Raw genomic sequence first — 23,146 nt, forward strand, 5'->3', positions numbered from 1 at the left:
ACTATTGAAGACAAAAGCACTATTTCGTAATACGAATTGTGAAAGTAAGTGAAAAACGTTGGGACAAAAGATGTGGTTGTGGTCTAGGGCTCAATTACGTCGTCGAAAGTTGAAGTCTTAACCGTAAAGATGTGTACAGTATGATTACGTCGATATTAATCGATATTCATTATATATTTTAACCATAAGAAATATTATATATATATATATATATATATATATATATATATATATATATATGTCATAATTCATTGATATTTTCGATAAAGTAATAGATATATAGACATTATATTTAAGAAAGCATAACAATATTGCACATGAAAACTTTCATTTATATATATAGGTTAAAGTTATGATCATAACAAATCGACCATTCAACAGATGGCTTAAGAAGATACACTTAAAAACTAAACTAAGCAAACGTTCAAAGAAATGACTCGGGCGATTATTTTGTATATTTCGACGAAAGTGGCAGTTCTTTAATACAAAAAAATAATTGCTCCCAAACCTTCTCTGTAAATTGAATGTATCATAAAAGGGAATTAAATTCTGCCAAAGAGGTCAAGAGAAAATGATTTATAATACTCCCATATTTATAATTTAGCAATTAATTTAAACTATCATTTGCATTAACATAACTATAAAAATCATGGAACGAAAATTACGCTTATAAATCGGTAAAAAGGAAGGGATAATAATTCCAATGCATTATCTCAGCACGTAGCACGGTAATCCCAGACTCCCAGTTTGTTCACACGCAAATAGTAGGAAAAAGAATATTCTAAAACACTCACTACAGCTGATCAGCCACTGAAAAGTTTATTGCGCAATTCACAAAGTATGATGCATTATACTTACTATTTTTAAAGAACTCACAGAGCAACATTAAATTTATATCCAACATAAACCTTGAATCTAGATGTTAATGGAATAAAATCTCTCGTAATGACTGTGTTGCTGGAAGCTATTTTGAGAGGCAAGAGAAGCAGCACCGAGCAAAGATGAGGAAGACGACGAGGGCGAGGAGTTCGCTTAAATATGCATTGAAAGCGGAGAAGCAGGCTGAACTGAGTATGAAGATGACCGTAACGTTCAAAAAACCTTCCGATCAGATAGCAATATTGATATGGGTGTTCATGGTGCATAGCAAAAGTAGAACAACCCAGACTGCAGGGGATATGGAATGTAGGCTGTGATCATAAAAGCTATTCAAAGACAAGGATAATACCAGCATCTTGAGAATAACTCCCGGCATTAACCTAAATTTCCATGCATTGTTAAATAAAAGAATTCCAAATTTAATTCAAACATTCAATTAAATGTTCAGTGCTGCAATATCTAGGCATTACACTGGACCAGAATAATTATTTATAAATGAAAACAATAAAAACATAAGCATAACTATTACAAATTACACTTAAATATTATAACGCCACTTTTATATGCACGATTTCACAACTATTTTAACTTATATGTGGTATAATGGCTCTAGTTTGGTGCCTATGAGTTCAGCATACAGAATATTAAATCTTTGCTATACGTAGTACTATAGAGTTTTTATTGTCATAATCAGCTAGGAAAGGAAGATATCGCATTATTTTGAAGCGAGAAAAACAACTACTATACATTGAAGTTAAGTGATGTCAAATAAAATTCTTTTCACTTAAAGAAATTTGCGATAACGCCCTGGCATAACAAATCTATATTTGTTTACATTATTATTTACCATTAATTTGGAAAATGTAGTCAGACAACCACTTCCATTCATATATTAGCGTTTAAAAACAATTGTGCAACGCCGAAATTGAATGATCTGAGTGTCAGCGTTACGAAAAAAACCAGAATTAGATTGAGCATAACAATACAACAATAATTAAGATGAATGCTTAGTTGGGTCAATTGAAAAATTTTGTAAAATAGTAAATAGAGAATTGCCTAACTTGCAATGAATATAACTGTCTAATGAAAAGACTGCACGCTGGAAATGTAATTCTGGTGATGTTTTCCCAGTCAGATAACTGGCATAATTAAAGAACATTCAGTAGAACATCAATCCGAAGGTTGGTTGACATGTAGTTCTTCGTTCTTTCCTATCCAATAATAATTTTCTTGCAAATCGTTCATGAAAACACTCAGATAGTACTCAAATTAATTATATCTTCCCTTAAATTGTTCAACCTCCTATTTATTCCCGCACTGATGTAAATCATGAATATGGTAGTGAATGCTATGCTTTGATTACAGATTTTTTTTACCCAAATTTTAATTTTTTCAGTTTTCCAGTACCTCCCTTGATATATTTTATCGACATTTCCGAAGTATTATTTACCTTACAAATTAAGGTCACCTGAAGATGGGAGGGAATTCTCCATTCATTTTTCGATGACGTATTGGATGCGAACCCGAAACTTCTCTCCACATAATATTTACATAGTCAATAATCCTCTTTTACAGATGAGATTAATCGCTGAAAATTCCTTTAAAAGCTATGGTACGGTTCAAACTATTCCGTTTAACATACAAGAAAGTATTTAACTCTAATTCATTAATATTCCTGGCATAGTCACATTAACCATTATATTTAGCCCTCCATAATTAGTTCTATTCGTTATCATTGCTTTCTCGTTAAAATTTAACACTGTGCATTAAAATAAATATCCTCTAATAAAAACTTGCTTATATATTCCCGTCGAGTTACTAACGGAAGGTTAACTCAAATTCTTTGCACACAAATATATTGACACATACAGGGTTCGTCCGGAAAATAAGTGTACTGACTCCTGGGCTGAGCGCGCCGCTCCAGGCGCGCCCAGCACCGCTCTGACGGGCTGCGATTGGAGGGGGGTATGTTGGCAAGCGACGCTGAAAAAGGCAGTCGGCTCTGAGCTGTGGTGTAGTGAGGAGCTCTGTTAACGCGAACCTCCACGCTCGACCGACGTCACGGAACGCGATACCGAAGCAGCGTTATTCCATCAAATTTGCGGTAAAGCTTGGGAAATCGTCAACCGAAACTGTCGGTATGATTAACCAGGCTTACGGGGAGTCAGCCATGTCCATAAACATGATCTTTCGGTGGCACAAGATGTTCGTGGAGGGCAGAGAAGAGGTCGACAACGAGTCTTCGAGAGGTTCCCGATGATGCCTTCGCGGGAGCGTTCCAGGAATGGGAACGCCGCTGGAACAAGTGTATCGACTCACAAGGGTCCTATTTTGAGGAATATTAGCTTAAGATATGTAAAAAGGTAATAAATTTTTTTTCCTGAGCTCAGTACACTTATTTTCCGGACGAACCCTGTATATGGTTCATCGCGATGATCGTTATGTTTTACTATACGAATACGCATACGCGAATATTAATATCCTGAATTTCGTTTAACTATCTCAAATTTACAATTCATAACTATTCCTTTTCCGATTAATCAGCGGTTCCATTCTTCCATTTTTTTCTTCTCCCGACCCTTTGTATCCCAGAATTTTTTCCAAGATACCATCGCTAGAAGTTTCTCTTTTCTCTTGTTCACTTCTTGTGAGCTTCCATCCACATCCAAAGGCTTCCACCCTCCTCCTCCTTCCGCCACTCACAAGTTTTCTGGTCTCATTTCCATTTTTTCCGGACCGAACTAATTTAGGAGACTAAAGTGGAGAGTCAAGTTCGGACTTCCTCGGTATCCATACTACTCCCCAACTTCCGAGGAGTGTACTATCGGTCCTCTGTGGGTTGCTTTCTTTATCGTTCTTCTCCATCCTTCATCACCAACTCATTCTTTCTCTGCTTCGATTTCCATGACCCTGCCTACTCTTAACTTCCTGCCTTTTTTTAACTTTCCTTTTACTATCCACTTTATAATTTAGCATAAAACAACATTATTAGTATTTTAACGTAGCGAAAACTCCGAACGGTATATGTTAAATTATTTTCTTCTGGTCATTTGAGTCCACAACTTGAGCAACGCATGAATTCCAGCAAAAACTTAATTTGCATGCATACTCTAACAGACATAACAGGCATATGCAGTTCATACAATACGACTGAAAGAGATTCACAGATGAAAATATAAAACTTGTAAGCAACCGCGTCTAATTGAACACGAAGGAAAAATAAATGCAACAACCTTCCCCATCCTCTTCCTGGAACATAATTACCCGAGCGTGGATAATACCCGAGGCCAAAATAATTCCCAGATGCAACGTAGCAAACGGTCCTAATTCTTCCAGTTATACATGAAAGCGCTATGAACGGGTGATGAAACCACATTATTTCCACAATTCTTTCACATGCGCCAACATTCTTTTATTTTCTTCCATTTAAATATCCATGTTTTATGTTTAACAATAACTTATACCCGGGCTAAAACGTCACGCAAAGTTTTTCAATTAGCTCATGTTTTGCATGTAGTTGCTGTGTTTTTTTGCTTGAGTGGATACTAACATATCTACTTCCACTAATATGACAAAAAGATCATACGACATATAAACCGAGAGGTAGTCAAATCACCTCAAGATATGGAAATCATCTAAAATCGATTACAAATTAGGATACAGTGGACATTCCACTTTTGATAGCCATTCGCAACATTGGCCTTCAGTTTACAAATGTTTAATGTACGCATATTTCGGTTGATATGTAAGGTAACGCATACCTATATACGCATTGAATGAAAACGCGTTTGAATAACAAAAAATGAATCAATACCTGCATACTTATACATTTTCAAAGTAAATTCCATCAAGCTCCGCGTTTCGCGCAAAAATAAAAAAGGTTCAGCAGAACAACATAATGAAAACGCTCTTGACAAAGCAATTTGGCAATGAAGATGATATTCTGAGAAAGGACTGTGGTCTAATATTCTTTTTTCTTTCTTTGTCTGCCAAGAGCAAACTTAAAACCAATCCAACGATAACCTAATTAATGCTAATGAAACGGTATTAGATAGATGGAAGCCATTTGGCAAATTACACCATGAAACCATTTAAGAAGGGGATATTGGTGGAGAGAGTATCTTGCACTACTAGGCGAATGCTGACGTCGGTTGGGTCCACCTGAATATTAATTTACTCACTTGCACAACCCATAGCCGTGATATTACCATTTGCGTTGTTTTTAGTCCACGTAGCGAAATAATTGCAGCCGATTAACCATAAAAATACAAATCTCCCACAAGCGGCCGATCACTATAATTTGCTCTCCCCATAATCACTGTTTAATAAGACAGCCACTTCGTTTGTCTAGTTAATCACTCTTTACGTCACGTTGCACTGCAAAGGCGCCAATCTGGCTTGGAAATGTAAAATATGTAACATTATCTCAATTGAAGTAGATCGATGGTCTTCCGAAAATTGATACGTCTAGCATACACCACCCCTTCTATGCCCCCTGTTCTTTCTCCCATAAAATTAGGCCCTTCCCATCTATCTTCCTTCCATCAAACTGTCAATCATGAACTCTCTTCCCCGCCACCGAGAACACATTTATAAAAAACCAAGGAGTTTCTTGCATTCGCCACTTTCGACCAAAGTCATCTCCTTAACATACTCTTTCTATAGCATTTTCCATCTTCAATTTTCTCTCTAGTCCCCTTATTTACTTAGCTAGAGGCTTCCCTAATACACCATCGAATTATCTCCATATGAGCCTCTGTGCATGATAACTTTCTCTATGCATCACTCGGCCACCATTTTACATTCCCTCTTCCTACCCTGAGCCTTTCCGGATTCCCTTTTTAACCAATCTTGTTACAATAATTGACGCTGCTCTTTCAAGCCCTTTCCAACTTTTTAGCATTTACAATCTATTCTAAAACCCCAACCACCAACAATTTAATATTTTATCAGTTTTTTCGGTATTATTGAACAAAAACGTTCCATCTTTTGCTATCATCTGTAGGCTTCTTTCACTGAGTATATTAATTCTACTGATAAGCTTTCCTTTTCTAATGCGCTTAATTTCCCAGTAATCATCTGTCGGAAGAAGTAACAAACTGGTATACATAATTTTCATCTTCAAAAGTTGAAAATTAGACAATACCGAAAGTATATCTTTCTGTAGATAGATACGTATATTAAAACGACACTTTTTCTTGATCTACGAACTCATTTTCAAGTGTTTTGCAACTGCGTATCTTATGTTTTGATCGTGGTAGACTGAATCTCAACCGTTTTGGTGCATTTTAAACGAAAATGCAGGAAAATATTATCACTTTCACAAACATTCGCCTTATGTATCCGGAATCTTTATCTAGTGCTCAAGTAAATTCGAAATCAAAGGAGTTAAAAGTAAGGAATTCGTAATTATTCAAAATATATCTAAAGTAAAAACCCTTACATTACAAGTTCTTTTGCAATATTTAAAGAAATAACAAACATTTTTATGAATATATCTTAGCCAACCGACTTAATTCCATTAATTATTAGTGTTATAACTCACACGACAGTTAATTCGCCTGTTATTTGTCTCATTCCCTGAAATTTGGCATTTCATAAATTGATACTTCGTTTAACATCGTGTGCTGATAGTTAAGCGCGACTTTCCATTAATTTATAATTCTAATTCTACAATCTGATACTGCCTATATATACTTAAAATTATTCTAGCTTTTTATTATACATAGTTCACCTAACTTTCGCTGAAAGATCACAAGTGATCTTAAATGCTAACAGATTTGCAATGAATTCACTTCACATGACCATATGTCGATACGCGGGAGTAATTTTAGCCTCTAGCAGCTTCCTATGTCATCTGATTGTTACTTGCTGGACCATCGCAGTCCTAACTCTACCTGGAATTTATCAACATTAACTGAGGAAATGTGGACCAATGGTAAAGCCATGAAACTAATTGTGGGGAGATTACTCTTCTAATCGTTTTACAGAGTGGAAATTCATGGTCGTGTTTATGCTTGAACGTACGTAGAAGTTTACGTTTAGTATCATTTTTTTCCCGAGTCATTCATGGCACACACTAAAATTTAATATTCAATATACACTATTATTTTAAATTCTATTCCATACCACAGTTTAAAGACTAACTAGATGAATATGGAATACCGACTAGAGTTCAATTTATATCACTCCCATCATATTAAATGTAATTTATTCAGCATTAAACAAGTTGTTTAAATGCATTTTTTTACATCCTCGTAATGTTTCATAGGACTTCGCAAATGACAATGTTATCAAAATTCTCTACAATTTCACCCTCATGTCCTTTCGTGTTTCATTTTCTTCACCAAACTATTTTCCCTTCGAGCCGTATTCATTCTCTCGTCCGCACCGCTCCCGCTTTCTACTCTCCACGCCGGCCCTCGTCCCTACTCTACCACCACCCTATCCTCATCTCTTTACTCTTCGCCAACTTTCTTTACCCTTGTGTGTGTCTTTCATCTGAAATGAGGGCAAAAAATTTCTCCCTTTTTATTTCCGCTTTCATATTTGTTCGGGGCACTTAGGCATTCATCTGATGCCTCCTCGCACCCTCACTTCTCCATATATTTTCCTCTTTCCTTCCCACACCTAAGCCAGTATCACACGCCCACAAGCTAGGTTTAGAAAAGATTCGAAGAAGAAGGGAAAGAATCAAAAAGTATTTTTTTTAACTCACCCCGTGCAAGTTTTTTTTAAGTTCTCGAGATTAAATATTTGCCTCCGGATAGTTTGACGCATATAAAAGGGTGGAAAAGGTTTTTGGGAGAGAGGAGGAAGAAAGGGGTGTGAGTTTACATACGCTCTAACTCTCAAGTGAACCCGAAATAACAGATGGTTTCGTTTCCGTCACGTGAAAACTTTAATCCGCGGTTAAGGGCGAGGGCGGTCGCCGGTGAGAGCGAAATATAGACATGGGCGATTGATCCTCCTCTCCCGGTCCTCCTCCATGAATATATAAAAGCAGCAATCCCTCGCAACGCGCATTTACGCGCTTCACTTGTTTTCCGTAGAGTGCCTCCGAGAGAAAATTCTTTATTTGCCGATTTCAAATATTTTTTCTATTCCCTCCCCACTTCACTATCTGAATACTCTCTTACTCGCTTCAGCATTCCAACAGAAGTGACGCAATATCACATGGGATATAAAATAACCCGTTAATTCTCTCTAAAGCTTATTTTATGCAAGGAATCACGGGGTTATCGAATTGAAGAGGAGTACTGGTTGATATTTCCTCCTGCACCAATTACCATCGTACTTCATATATCAATAAATTCACTCCAAGGAAGTTAGCATAAAAAAGTCTGGCAATTACAAGTCAAATTAAACAAAAGTTATTTGAATTGCTCCCAAAAACGATCTATAATTATCGCGAAGGTAGTAGGATTAAATGCATTACTAACTTCTGATGGAAAAACATTTTCCGCAATAGTCAAACGTAAGTATGGTGTTTACAGGTAAAAGAAAGGCCACCACGAAGTTACCCTTAAAGTGAGTGGGCACAATATATTTTGTGCCACCACAAGGTTTCTTACAAAGTTCTGGCAAATGTGGAACTACAAAGAAAGATTTTTTTAATTGTTGAAAAAATGTCATAAAAAATTGCTAAAGAATGCTGCCTAAAAAGATAAAACCACAACGTAATTTTCATAAAACTCTTGAACACAATGTGCAAGCATTAAATAAAAAGATGAAAGAGTGAATCAAACCAATTAATTTTCAGTGACAGAGATTCACTTAATTTTTATCCCATCACGTAATTAAACATGAAATATGGGCTGGTTTAAATTTTATATCAAAAATCGGTTCGTACATGGCTTTTATAAAAAGTATTGGGAAAGGTTTCCGAATAAAAATTTATTTCAGATATCGCTACAGTACCTTAAAATTCTTCAAAGCACATCCCTTGAGCGTCGACACACTTTTGCCAGCGGCTTTTTCACATGTTTAGAATGACTTATTTAACTTAGTTAACTTAGTCAGCCCAGCAAGCCTATCAAATCAAGCATATAATAACAAGTGAATAGAATATCCGCCAGCAAAAGCATTCGATTAATATCGAAAAGAAGTCATTTTCATTTCTACAGGGTGCAGCAGCAATACTTCCTTTTTTAAAGGGGTTTGGCTTCATACAAAAGGAAGATATGTTGCCGCACCAATATTACGCGGTTCTATAAACTCATTCCAATTTCCATACCTTTATAATGATAAACTTCAGGTACATTTTTACAAATGAATAAGAAATCAACACTTACATACCGAGTTCTTTTTCAATGAGTGTGATGCAGACTTTTTTTATAAAAGTAACTAACATCTAAGATCTACTTGCACACGGACTGTGTTGATTGAGCAAACCGAGAGACTTTGTATTTGATGGTGGAATTGGTGACGTTGCTGGCTATTAAACTCATATTGATCGACTGGGAAGGAAACCCCATGCTATCATATTGAACGCTTCTCAAAACTAAAATCGATAAAACATTTTGACGACAAAATATCGGACAGAATCGAATGCCACCGACTGCAGAGTCGGAAAAGAATCAGTCCCTATGGCTTTTATTCAAATTCCACTGCGCCACTAGGTGCGTCCTACAATATCCTGAACTAAACTCCGGTGCGTGGTTTCAGTTTCCCAGCAGAGTAGAGCGTCAGCTAGGCCACCAATCTGTCCTGTTACCTCCTACGAGCACAAGATCCCCACGGACATCGCCGGCGGCAATCATTCTCTTATCACCCCCTGAGTCCTTTAATTCACCAAACCTCTCTCCTCGCTAGCACGCTCTCCCCTCCGGACTGCGTCCTACCCTCACAATTATAGCACCCTTAACCAATCGAGTCCCTCCATGAAGCGTCCGAACCATCCCTCCCCCCAGCCTCAATGCTCACGTAACCTCGTTTCTTCTCCCATGCCATTCCCAGCGTCCCAATCCGGTCCATCCCCACTTCCATCCTTCAATAAAATTCTCTCCCCCTCACTACATTTCCCCCTTTTTCCCACGCCATTCTGCACAGACTTCTCCAAAACCTTTCCCACTAAATCCAGTCTACATTTTCTAACCCCCATTACTCTATTTCTATATCCTCGATACTTTTCTCTATTACTTCATTTCCAACAATACCCTCACACATTTCAATCTCCCATCCTTTCGGCCGAAATGCGGTTTCTGGCCTTGCATTTGCACCCACCCCCATCATGTCTCCTCTCTCTCTCTCTCTCTCACCCTCCCCCTCTTTCTCTCTCATCCTCTACCACCATGCCCCTCCGCATCCCCTGCCGGCGGACAACACCCCTCGCCGTGTCCGCTCGCCGCCGGCGGCTGGAGCGCCACGGAACACATGGCCACAGCGCGGCTTTCTCCCGACGGCACCTCCCTCACCACCTTCTCCCACGAGAACCCACCCAACCACCCACCCCCCTAGCCATCCATCCCCCTCCCTCACCCCGTTCACGCCAGAGCTTTCACCGGCGGGGCAGACGCCACGCACTGAATCCCTCCATTTCCACCGCTCCCTTTCCCCCTCTAAGCATCACCATCTCTCTCCTTCCCTTTGAACATTACCTCGTTATCACTTTCTTCGTGATTTAAGCATCCTCTGACCAATCAATTCCCTTTGCTCACTCTATGAATTCTCTCGCACTATCAAACCAGGCCCTTCAACCCCTGGTCCTTTTCTAGCAATTCCTCGTCTTGAAAATGGTTTCTCTAGTATCTTCCAATCATTTCAAATTTGATTCACATTTTTATACCAAAAATACTATGCTAAATCCCTTCTACTTACTTAACACAAAGCATTAAAAATGCTGTCAAATGCACGGCCATAAAAAGTTACCTGAAATTTTAATATCAGAGAAAATACAAAGAAATTGAGAGCTCTCCAAGGCATATCATTCAAAGTACTATCGCCTAGGAGATGATGCGTTTGCATTGGATTCTCTACCTACTTTTAACGAAAAAACCTTTACTTACAAATTTATTCTGCATACCTGCCACATCGAAATTCCGCTATTTTTCCGATCAAAGAGACTAATATTAACAAAACTAAGCACATATCTCAAATGTTGTTTGGGTTTGTTGGACAAATTATGGTGAGTGTAATTTACTTGGGTTATTTTTCCTGTTCTTCCGTCATAGTGTTATTCAATATTAACCACATGGCTCAATCGAAACTCTACCTCTGACAACCTCTTATGGTAGCAGAATAGTACACACGAAATAAGGTCAAAAATATTTCAGTGTGAATAAATTACCCATGGAAAACTTATTCCTAAAATAATTTTCAATTTACAATGAATACATGTTCAATTTTAAGATGTATTGTATAAAATTACACGAGAAAAAGTATATCATTCTTCGATGTCGATTATTTTTTCCTGAGGTTTTGCTAAAAAACTTAAGATAATTAGAGATATTGCGTTATTCCCAGTCCCTAATCACTTGCTAGACGAAAATGAACATTTCAATAGATTTCTATATTATCGAAAAATGTTAGTCATCAAGTTGATAATTCACTTTTAAACAAATACTTATCGCTTCAAAGCATTTCCCAACTAACAATCTATTATTTTTTAAGTTTCATCTAAATTTTATTCTCCACTATGTACACCTTACTTATGATTAATGCATCATAGAGACGACCTATATATCATCTCCTTCTCCAGGAGGTTCTTCACAGAATATGTTCAACCCTAGTCGATTGCGTAATCATTAAGGCTTCTATTCGAAATCTAAAGCTAGAGGGATCAAATAACGTCTAAAGCAAAGATTTATGGAAGTGAGTGGTAAGGTTCGTGCAAACAGAAGCGATATCAATCTTTATATGGTTTCCGTAAAGGTTAGGACTGTTGATCACGTACAGTGAGTAGAGCATATTTCAATCAATGCTTTGGTAGGAGAGTCTACATCCTTGTACCGGTATCTTACTCAATTACCTTGTTCTCTTTTCAATTAACATTTTTCTTTTTGAAAGAAACTCCATTATTTCTAAATGCCAGATCTTGTAATCAACGTAAAATATTGTTCATACAGACGCTCATATTCACTTTGCCAATTTTAACTGAGATTTATTCCTTCATTACATTCTATTTCAATATTTTAATTTCACTTACGTTATTTTTCCCGCAGCCATTAAAGCAAAATTTCATCACAATTTATAGCTGAAAGTATTTTTTACTTGGGTCATTAAAGGCATAAATATTATTTTAAATAACTTATTAAATGAATTTCAATAGAAACTTGGTATTATATATTGTCTGTATAACTGTGATTTCGTTATTTAAATAAAAATTTAATTCCTTATCAAAATTTGTTCATTTTTAGATACAAATCTCCAAAAGCTCTCTAGTAATTACGCCAAATTCACAAATTCAAATCCATGCTTTTATAGGTATGATGTGAGAAATTGTGGAGGCGGTCAATATATAAATCCTAAACCACATGTATACATTGTTGATATGACTGAGCTTATGAAGCCACATTGTGTCGTGCTACAATAATTCTCTATTTTTAAGTATTTGTTAGAAATATCAGATTTTATCTATCTACTATTAATAATATTCTTATGCTATATCCCCCAAGAAAAGGTTTCCACGACTTCCATGGGGTTTGGCGAACTGCCACGTCAGCTAGTTGGTACAATAATGAAAACTGAACAAAACCCTTTTCCAATCACGGTTCATTGTGCGGTAATATGTAGATAACACGTTACTCTATTTAATCTTTCGTAGGTCGTCCGAATTTATGTTTTAACTTTCATCATGATAAGTTACCTGTACAATATTTAAGATTCCTGACATACTAATATTCTACTCATTTAAAAAAATATCACCCCCAAAATTTAGCATTATACCCATTCCGATTACCACCCGTTTCCTCTGGATTCGGAAATATCTTTGGTCCATGATACATGCTGTTGCAACAAAACCACAAAATCAATATTGTCAATTTTATTCGGCCCTTTCTGTTCCCAACTTCCTCGCCCTTCTCCCCGCAACTTTACTATTGTTCCCCCTCTCCCTGACCCTCGCGCTACTTCAGCATCCCCCAACCTATGCTCTCCTGTTTACCTCCACACTCCCTTCTCCTTCCCCAAATTCCCTTCTGCTTCTCTCACAGCGAGCAATCCTTCTCCTCCCAAGTCCCTTCCACCATCTCTCTCTCTCTCCCCAATCCCTCACCTTCACATCGCAGCATCCCTTTTCGCTCTCCATATCTCACCGGGCCCCATCCCTCACTCAGTCAAGGAATCTCGAGGGGAACCCAGACGTCCATCACACTATCTCCCTCTCTCCCACAGGTTCTTTCCCCTCCTCTTTCCCTTCCCATCATCCTTCGAGTCCCAGACTCGTGGGCTCCTCCACAATAAGACCCCTACCCTCTCTCACTCAACCCTCATTCCTCCTTCGCCCATCTCTCAAAAGCCAACTCCCCTCTCGCCCATTCATCTTCTTCCTCGACCGCAATTTCCATGCCCTCGCGCGCTCTTTCGTATCGGCGCCTTTGAGTACCCACCCATATGCCTATTATTATCATCGCCATCATCATCCGCTACATCGTCCTATCTCCGTTGAATCGCGGCGATGCAAAAGGTAGCAGCTGCCGTCCGTGAAATAGGCACTTTCCTACTCCTCAGGCATCCCTCCTTGAACCCACTGTTCTTAAAAAAACCAAAATAAAATACTTTTTTGTTTTTTTTATACGGATTGTACTTAAAAGAAGAGGTCCCTGGGACTAAGAATTGTTCTTCTCCTGAAAACAACTTTTCCACTCGGGAACTGGGAATTTGCCCAACGTTTCAACTTAACAGTAAACTTCTACGAGTGTGTCTATATGTATTCGTTATAATATTTGTTGTCATTCGTTATTATATTGTTATAATATTTGAAACACGGATAAAGATATGTAGTATTCAAAGATATTTCGAACTTTTTTTAGGGAGAATAGTTCTTGTTTTATCATGAGTGGTGGAAACTTATTAAAACTCTCTCTTCGAAGTGCGGAAATATAACTTCAGTTTTCTCTTGCTTAAATACACGAAACTCGTAAAATTGAAAACTTTATATCATATTATTGCAAAAACATGAGGATACATTTTCATCCAAATACTGATCTGGTGCGAATTATTTAGTGATGGCTATCGACTGACGTATGCTAATTTACAGCTTCGAATAGCAGACAGAATTGGGCCTTTCATTATTATATATTACAAGTATTTTTACAAAGATAGATAGATATACATATATATATCTTTATTTATACATGAATATTTATTTATTTAAAAGCATATGTAAGAGAGATGAGTTATAGTCAAATCTTTCTCCATTATGTTCTCAATAAATCATATCCTCATTGATGCAACCGGGGAAAATAATTAGTGTGCTCCATATCATCCTAAAACCCTCCATCAATCGGTCTAAAACGTCATTCGCAAGCTATTATCTATTAATGAAGATTTATCAAGCGTAATGAGCTTAAGGTGTGTCTGTTAACCACTCACGTTATAGGGCTCTCGACCAAGCCACCGCTCTTCAATTTTGATTAAAGGGAATAAAAATAGGAATGGAACAGGTGGGACTTAGTTTTTCCCAATAAGAAATAATCAGAACGAAACTACAAATTTCAAATAATCAAGACCATGTCGCGTACATAGTAAAATGAAAATATAGTAACTTATCCAAATTTCTATTTACTTCATTTAATAAATTTGGTATATTTCATGAATTAACTTCCCTTTACGGATTAAACCTCTGAAAAAAATATTATCTGGGCTTTGAAAGACACCATGAAAATGTGCAGAATTTAAACATCTAAGTGCTTAAAGCTATATCAATTGAAATTAGAGATGGAAGGGTTTAATTTCCTAGTAAATATTATACTATAACTAAGTTATATATACCCTGAGAACCTTAAGGATATGATTGAATTTAAATAGCAAAGGAGTCATTCGCAATCAATAAAAATGAAATCATTTAATTTAGTTAATACAGGGCGATAAAATTTACAAAAGCATCAAGGAAAGTGGCTTATCACAGAGATTCTCCGATGAGATTTCCATGGTTAAATTGATGTATGGAAAATCTTGCAGTATTCCATTTCGAAAAAGTTAATATTCGAATGAGCAATACATTCGATTACATGCAATCCTACCTCAAATATCGGTGGTGGCACGCAAGAGCAATTTAGCCACCGTAAATGAGAACTGCTGAGAACAGTTATTTCGTTTTCATGCAGGTAAATACACAATAACTTTTCTCTAAAATAACTTAAATTGGAATATCATATTGTTAACGAGGGAAAGAGCAAATAAGGACAGAGAAAAAATACATAAGTCCACCTTACTCCATTGCACTTGGCAATTTACTATGTTATTCTGCTGAAATCACGCCGAAGGATGAGTAGGAATGGAGTTATGTGTTCCTACTGAATCCCTGGTGACTTACCGACGAACGCTGACAAAGATTCCCCACTCCTACCGGAGACCCAGTTTGAAGACGAGGACGACGACGATGATGATGATACCCCCTGCCATCAAACATCTTCCCCCACGCCTCTGAGCGCCCTTATGGGCGCCGGCCCTTTCTGTTGCTCTTTATCAGCTCCAATGGCTTTCTCACTTGCTCTGGCGATGTTGGCGTGAGTTTCATCGAGCGCCGTGAGTTCTTGACCTCGATGCATGTCATGTATTAAGCTATCAGCGAGAAAATAATAGGGGAATACTCCCACTTAGTTCCACTGCCTGGCGTCTTATCTATCGTGCGCAAGTAGGAATAACGCTCCGAATACATAGTACGTACTGAAAATAAACGCGCTCATGAGTGTGATACTATCAGGGTGAAATAAAGAAGACCAAGAGACTTGAGATTCGTGACGTGAGAATTCGATTAGCACCTCAAAAATCTATACGTCTGTCGGGGACTCAGCGTTACCTCACTAGCAGTTATTACCAACGCTAAAGATTACATCAACTGTACAAAGGTGGTAAATCCTTTAGGGTTTCTGTGATCTCAATGCGATTCAATGAAATCTGAGTGGGGGAAGTAGCTTATAACACCATATGGAAGTTCCCTAGCGATAGGCAATATTTTTTATTACATGACCTCTGTAACCAGAATTAAATTATTACAGCCATACGCAATTCCAATAATTGTCCTGTTGTAGCAAACTGTCAAAGGCCAAACTTGGCGAGATTACTTCAAATTAGATTATCCGAAAACCCTAAAAGTAGAATGTAATGATAATAGCATTTTATCCTCCGAATTTTGGAAATTTCAGTGCGTTTTTGCCCTTAATCTCCCAAAAGCACCAACAAAATAAAGCCTCGCTAAAATATATGTTTCAAATAAGAAATCCCACGTGCAGAGTTGTGTCACCTTTGACCTTATGATCTTGCACTTAATATATTTACAGTAACAAATGCACTGTGTGATTCTTGGTGAAGAAACACCAGAAGACCATTTCGATCATAGTTTAGCTAATCTGACGGTACTAAGAAAATGCGAGACCCAAAATTAATGGCCGCCGTAAAACAATAAGTCTCAATGTTTAGATGAAGGATGATTGCCTCGATGAGCGGGAGGAAAAAAGTCTAGAGCCAACATTGCCCATCTTGGCGGCGAGGATGAACAAAAGACAGTCATTACAGAACGAACGTATTCAGCAGTCTCCCTTGCCAGCTCAAAGTACACACGCCTCACTCTTCCCCCATGTGTGAAGATTCGGGAAATCTCGAGAGCCACAGCTTGTCTACTGCGGAATAGTCCCTCCCGTACCACTTTACCTTTCGGCCCTTCCACTGTCAGTTCCTTGTCTCTCCCTTTGCTCATTCAAAGATTTCCACAAACCTCTCCCCAATACCACTCCTCCCCACCTTCCATCTACTCACCCACACCCCTCCCACTTCATTTCCTTTTCCCTTCCGTCCAAAGCAGCTTCCCTTACCATTCCTTTGTTCTAATGCATCCCTCCGGTCCCACCCTTGCTGTACGATCCCTGAACCTCTTATATGCTGCGTGTGTACATATACTATATAATATATATATATATATATATATATATATATATATATATATATATATATACATACTCCCCTTGCCATCTTACCCTGTTTATTTCTCCCCTTCATATCCTCCTTCCGTCTCCTTCACCGGCGACTTCATATCCCTGGTCCACCCTCGCCATCCCCAATGCTGCTACCCAGCCCACTTACCCCAAGTAAGAAGGCATTTGTGGGAGAGAGCGGGAGACCAATCTTCCCGCCGAATCTTCGCGGAAGAATATGTACCCTCTTCACCTCTACCTTTGGTCTCGATAGTACCGACTACAGCGAAAGTACCTCCTGAGCTCTCCCTCTCACTCCTGCTCACTCTATACGGACGACATCACTCTATCGCCACTAATAGACCTGTATTTCTCAGTTCCATCAATGAATCCCTCCCAAACCCATATTCCACCCATCTCTGGTCCTAAATACTTCGTCCCGCTGCCGAAGCATATTTTTCCTCGCGGATATGTAAGCGTGTATTCCAAACCAGTACATAAACACGTAAATCTGCGTTTTTATTCCTTCAACCCCATTTCAACGTGCGATCTCATTATTTTCCCCCTGCCACCAGCCTCCTTCATTCCCTACTCCTCCCCTCGTCCCACAATTGTGATCTCGGTTTCACACTGCCATTTTCCTCTCCGAGTCCATCCATTCTCGTCATACCACTTCCCAGTCTCACCCCCCTCATCAACCTTCCCTCTATGTCCTCTCGACCACGCTCGATATCACTCACACTTAACTATCAGTTAGTCTTGCGGTGGACAGGCGAGCAACGTAATTTTTCCGAGCTATACTCCAAGAGTGAGCATGACATCTAATCAAGTTTCTATTGTTCGAAATTACGGAGGAAATTATTTTCTGCGTTTCCCTTTTTTACGGCGTTTATGGTTTGGAGCAGGTAATTACGCTCCAGTCTCTAAGTGAATAAAACGCATTTCAGTATTTTTATCCTTTCGGCAGGTGTCATTTTATGCGTGGGAGATGATTTATAAGGTACCTTGCTCCAATGTTAAATTTATTTTTAAACATTTTCACAATATCAATTGTGTCTCAGATGCTCAAATAAAGTTACACAGAATTATTATTTGGAATAATTTTTGTCACATTTAACAATATATGTATTTCATAGTTATATATTTAATTTATGTACAATTATAATTCTCTACTGATAGGTATAAATTTTAATCAACCTAATGTCCGAGTACAGTGCGTGCTAAATTTATGTTTGCATAAGTATTGCTTATTTTTTTCAATGCCTATTATATTATAAAATTATTTATGTAAAAAGTGTTTACTGAAGACTAGATTACAATTAAAACGGTTCAACAAGAAATCCTGTGGCCATGCAACCAAGGATTCAGTAAGCGTTAAGTTGCTTAGGAAAGATCCATTACTAATGGCAGTATTCAAATCACCTAGCATTTTAAATAGCTATATTGTACCGTGAAGCAACTATTACAGATTATTACAAATCTTCGGTATTAAAGAGAATTTAGGACTTTTACTCCATTTCAAGGTCGAAATAAAAAGTAAGTATAATTAATGTATACTGTTAATGCTTTTGCTATCACAAGCCAAAACGCGGAAAATTGAACAGAAATACAGAAATTGCCTCTATTTGACTTGCTATTTTCATCAACCCATCGTGAAAATAAAAACAAAAGGAAAATTTTAGCAAGAGAGTCAAAAGATGAAAAATGCTTAATCAACTTCATTACTCGAGTTAGGACTATAACCAACTTTCATCAAGACTACTCTCATTTTCACTAGCGAAACTTCATTCCACTCCGGTTAGCATTCAACACAGTCAGTAAGTTGACGCGTATAGCGTGCACAATTCAATATTTCGCTCAACACAAAAATTAATAAGTCTCCACTCAATCTCTTTTTGGGATAGGAACTCCTAAGCCACAGTGGCATACAAGTACGATTTGACCCCCAAAGCTTCTTATACAGTTAAATGATAGAAAATATGCATCGTGATAAACATAACACAATTATTGCAAACACTATAATTTTAAATCATTCTCTGATCTAATATTATGTTGCCGAAATATTGTATATATCGTATGTTGAATTATACATGTAAAAAATATTTTCAGCAATTATATATCATGTTCTTAATCAAAATGTAATAACATAATTGAATTACGAAAGTATAAGAAAATCGGATGCTCTACTAGCAAATTCGTGGTTTAGAATAAAAATCATCTAAAAGTAGGAGTAATTCTTTTAAGGAAGTCGCTCGCATCACAAGGGTTAGGTAATTTGAATCTTATTATTCTAAAACAGACTTAAAGAGGTTATAGACGTCACTGATATGCGCTTTATTTACGCAAGAAATCCGGAATAATCGCAAGTTATGAATGAATTAACCCATCATAACCATAAAATTAATTTGTGCGACTTTCAACTTACTTCTCCTTCCAAGTTTCTTTCCTCCTGCCTTCTCCAATGACTTATCAACGGTTCTCTTATATTAACATTTGATCATAAATATGATAATGATGGAATTTTTTAGGGAGAACAAGGGAGGATATTGTATCCGATTAGCTCCACCATGTTAACTGTAAATTTATTGCTGAAACCTATATTGTTCCAAAGAACTAACAATCCCCGCTGATAATTACTATGAACTTTCTAATAAATGAATGCTCACTGATGTGAATGTAACACTGGGCCATTTCATCCTTTATAAAAATTACAGTTTGGATTAAAAAACTTAGAGTATTGATGTCCATCATCATGTATGCATCTTTTTGAACGTAAAAATGTAGGATAGCCAATATTCTCAAATAATGCACAAGTTAATGATGCAAATGTTGTATGAAAACATAATTCAAGTGAGAGAGGACGTAATTTTGCAGTACATAGATGCTAAATATTCTTCATGATATATATTAAGCACAAATATTTAAATTTATATCTATTAACTAATTATCGAACGGCCATTAAATTGCCTATACATTCTTACAATTTTCAAATGAGTTTCTCTATAAACTCATTTTAAACTAGAGTAATTCAATATCCAGGATTCATTTTAGCATTTCAACTAGATTTTCATGTCAAAATTTAATTGTGTAAAGTTGACTATGGACAAGTAAGCTGAAGAATAATCGGATTCCAGAGGTATTAAGATTCTGCACAAAAAATATTCCAGCATAAAAATAACATTCCTACAGATAGTGGTAATCCATGAAATGTCTCTGATGCCATTTTTCCTCTAGATATTATGCTGTAAGGTGACTTTTCTGTTTCGTTTACATTCCATTACGCTTATATCAGTATCTGCGCAGACGGAATTCATTTCTTTTTATTATTTTAGCCCGCGAAGCCATAAACTCCTTCTCACCTTATACCATCCGTCTCTTATTTCGCCATCTAAATTTTATCCCTCATCCGTCATCTCCTATTGTATTACCCTGCGTCTCGCTTCTTTATTTCCAACTTTCGCCGTCTTTATTCTAACCCCCCTCACCCCCCTCGACCTCACACCTGCTCAACCAACACCCCTCCCAAATTCCGCCAGCGTCTCCCTTCCTCTCCTTATCTACCCTAACGTCACTTCCCGTCCTCCGCCCACATATAATCCACCCAACCCTACCTTCTGCATCCCCCTCTATAAACCCATACCTCGACAAGTTCCGCTCCCTTTCTCACCCCACAACCCCTTCTCCTGGAGTGCTCTCCTCCTCTTCGACGGTTCAATCATGCAATTTCCCCTCCCTCGTCGGCCCTCATCCCGCATTTACCACTCCACTCCCATTTCACCTCGTCCGCTACAACCGAATCCCGCCCCTTGCACCACCACATTCTCCCTGGCCCCCTCGTGTTCCGACCACTTCACCTCTCTCAAATATAAGCGCTCCCGTGTCTTCGAGGGTGCTCGTGAACATTCCTCCACTTGTTTGTTGTGCCATTACTGAACTTAGTCACCGATCCCTCGGCATTTTTTCCACGGCCTGTACCCTTTAAGCCAAGCCCACACGACCTTATAAGGGCTGCTCAAAGGGTAGCGAGTGAAGTAGCCTCGTCAACGGGCCAAACAGCTTACCAGCAAGTTCCAAATTCACCTATGGTAAATATAACAAAATACGACCCAAATAGTTCGAAATATCGAATGGACATAATATTGCAACAGACTTTTGTTGCTATCTTGGACTTAAGGCGCTTTGTTGTTTCAGTTATACCTTAAAATTATTATTCAACCGTAAAAGAAAATACTTTGTTCTTCCTCATATACTTTATTACTCACGACCGAGGTTTCGACTAACAAAGTCATCATCCCATCAAGGATGATGACTTTGTAAGTCGAAACCTAGGCCGCGCATGATGAAATATATGAGGAAAAACGAAGTATTTTCTTTTCCGATATGAATAGCTTCCACTAAGTGACGCCTCAAACCATTCTATTTATTATTCAACGTAGAATACATATTTTTATTTGAAATTCTTCACGCTGTGATAAAAATAAAAGTAATACTTCTAAAGAAATATAGTAAAATCAATTGTTAAACTTTCCCTACTGTATGAACGGTTCAAAATTTTAATATTTATGCTTTTTTCGTAAACTTTAGTTACCTCCTCAATCAGGAAGTTTTTCCCATTAACATTCCACTATAATATTTAATAGGCATTAAGCATTATTTGAGACGGTTTCTAGTTTTACAAATACTTTATATTTAAAATCAAACAACAGGTCCAAAGCACCTTGCTCCTAATGCAAAATGCGGCAAAATTGAGCTAGATGATAGGAGTCAAGACTGAAAGTTGTGAACTTAAATAGAAATTTGACGTAAATATTATGAATGATAAAAGACGTTCCACTTGGCCAAGCATTTTATTCTCCAATTGTATATTCGATTTGCCTTTTGTTCTAGACGGGATTTGTTTGATTTCTACTGATGAATGTGCTCACTTCATGATGGAGGACACATCCCGAAAAGCAGGCAACCAGAACGAAGCAATACGTTTGCTCATTGCCTATATCACAGGAAAAACAGTATTTCTAAGAAACTTGGCCACTTGACTACTTGGGTCACTTGGCCATTGCCTCGTATGTATTGAAGGGAACAAAGCCCTGAAATAAATAAATTATATATATATATATATATATATATATATATATATATATATATATATATATATATATATATATATATATATACTACCTTGATCAAAAATTTCCCGGAATTTATTCAGAAAATTAAAAATACAAGTTTATTCATCTAAATCTATATTGTCCCCTTCAAAGTAATCCCCATCGACTGCAACACACTTATGCCAGCGCTTGATCCAATCCTCGAAACATTTTTTATATTCGGTTTTCGGTATGTCCATCAGTGCTTCCTGCGATTTTTCCATTACTTCCTCTCGGCTGCTAAAACGCGTTCCCCGTAATGGTTTTTTAACTCGATTGAACAGAAAGAAGTCACAGGGAGCCAAATCAGGTGAATTCGGTGGCTGTTGGATGGTATTTGTTGCATTTTTCGTCAAAAAATTACGAATAATGATAGCACTGTGCGACGGTGCGTTATCATGGTGCAAAATCCACGAGTTCTCTGCCCACATTTCTGGTCTCTTTCGGCGAATTGCTTCACGCAAACGTCTCATAACGCCCAAATAATACTCTTTGTTTACTGTCTGGCCTTCTGGCAAAAATTCATGATGCACTACACCGTTGTAATCCATGAAAACCGTCAGCATTGCCTTCTTTTTTGACTGAAAACGACGTGGTTTTTTTGGTCTCGGCTCATTTGGTGAACGCCATTCACTTGCCTGATGTCTGGATTGCGTGTCGTACTCATAAACCCACGTCTCGTCTCCAGTAATGAGCCTTTTGATGAATGTGGGATCGGATTCAGCCTCGCAAATCATGTCTTTTGCGACGTCAACACGGTCTCTTTTTTGCATGAAATTGAGGTCTTTTGGCACCAACTTTGCTGCTACACGACGGAAACCCAAATCATTAACCACAATGTCTTGGGCGGATCCATAGGCAATGTTCAAGTCCTCCGCTATTTCTCTGATGGTTAATTTGCGGTTATTGACCAACATTTCTTTTACTTTATCAATTTTTTCACCGACTTTCGATGTCGATGGTCTGCCACTGCGTTCATCATCTTCGATTGACTCACGACCACTTCTGAACCGCTCGTGCCACTGGTAAACGACCGTTTTTTTTAGA

The 23,146-nt window shown here is 37.8% G+C and overlaps 1 protein-coding gene across 1 annotated transcript in view; it reads left to right on the forward strand.

Moving 5' to 3' along the window:
* The window catches only part of LOC139689965 (discoidin domain-containing receptor 2-like), a 654,793-nt gene that overhangs the window by 430,856 nt on the left and 200,791 nt on the right, over window positions 1-23,146 (forward strand). The window lies entirely within an intron of this gene.

The sequence above is a fragment of the Hetaerina americana genome, unplaced genomic scaffold (assembly GCF_022747635.1).
Source record: "Hetaerina americana unplaced genomic scaffold, ioHetAmer1.1.p SCAF_3, whole genome shotgun sequence".
In the NCBI taxonomy this organism is placed as follows: Eukaryota; Metazoa; Arthropoda; class Insecta; order Odonata; family Calopterygidae; genus Hetaerina; species Hetaerina americana.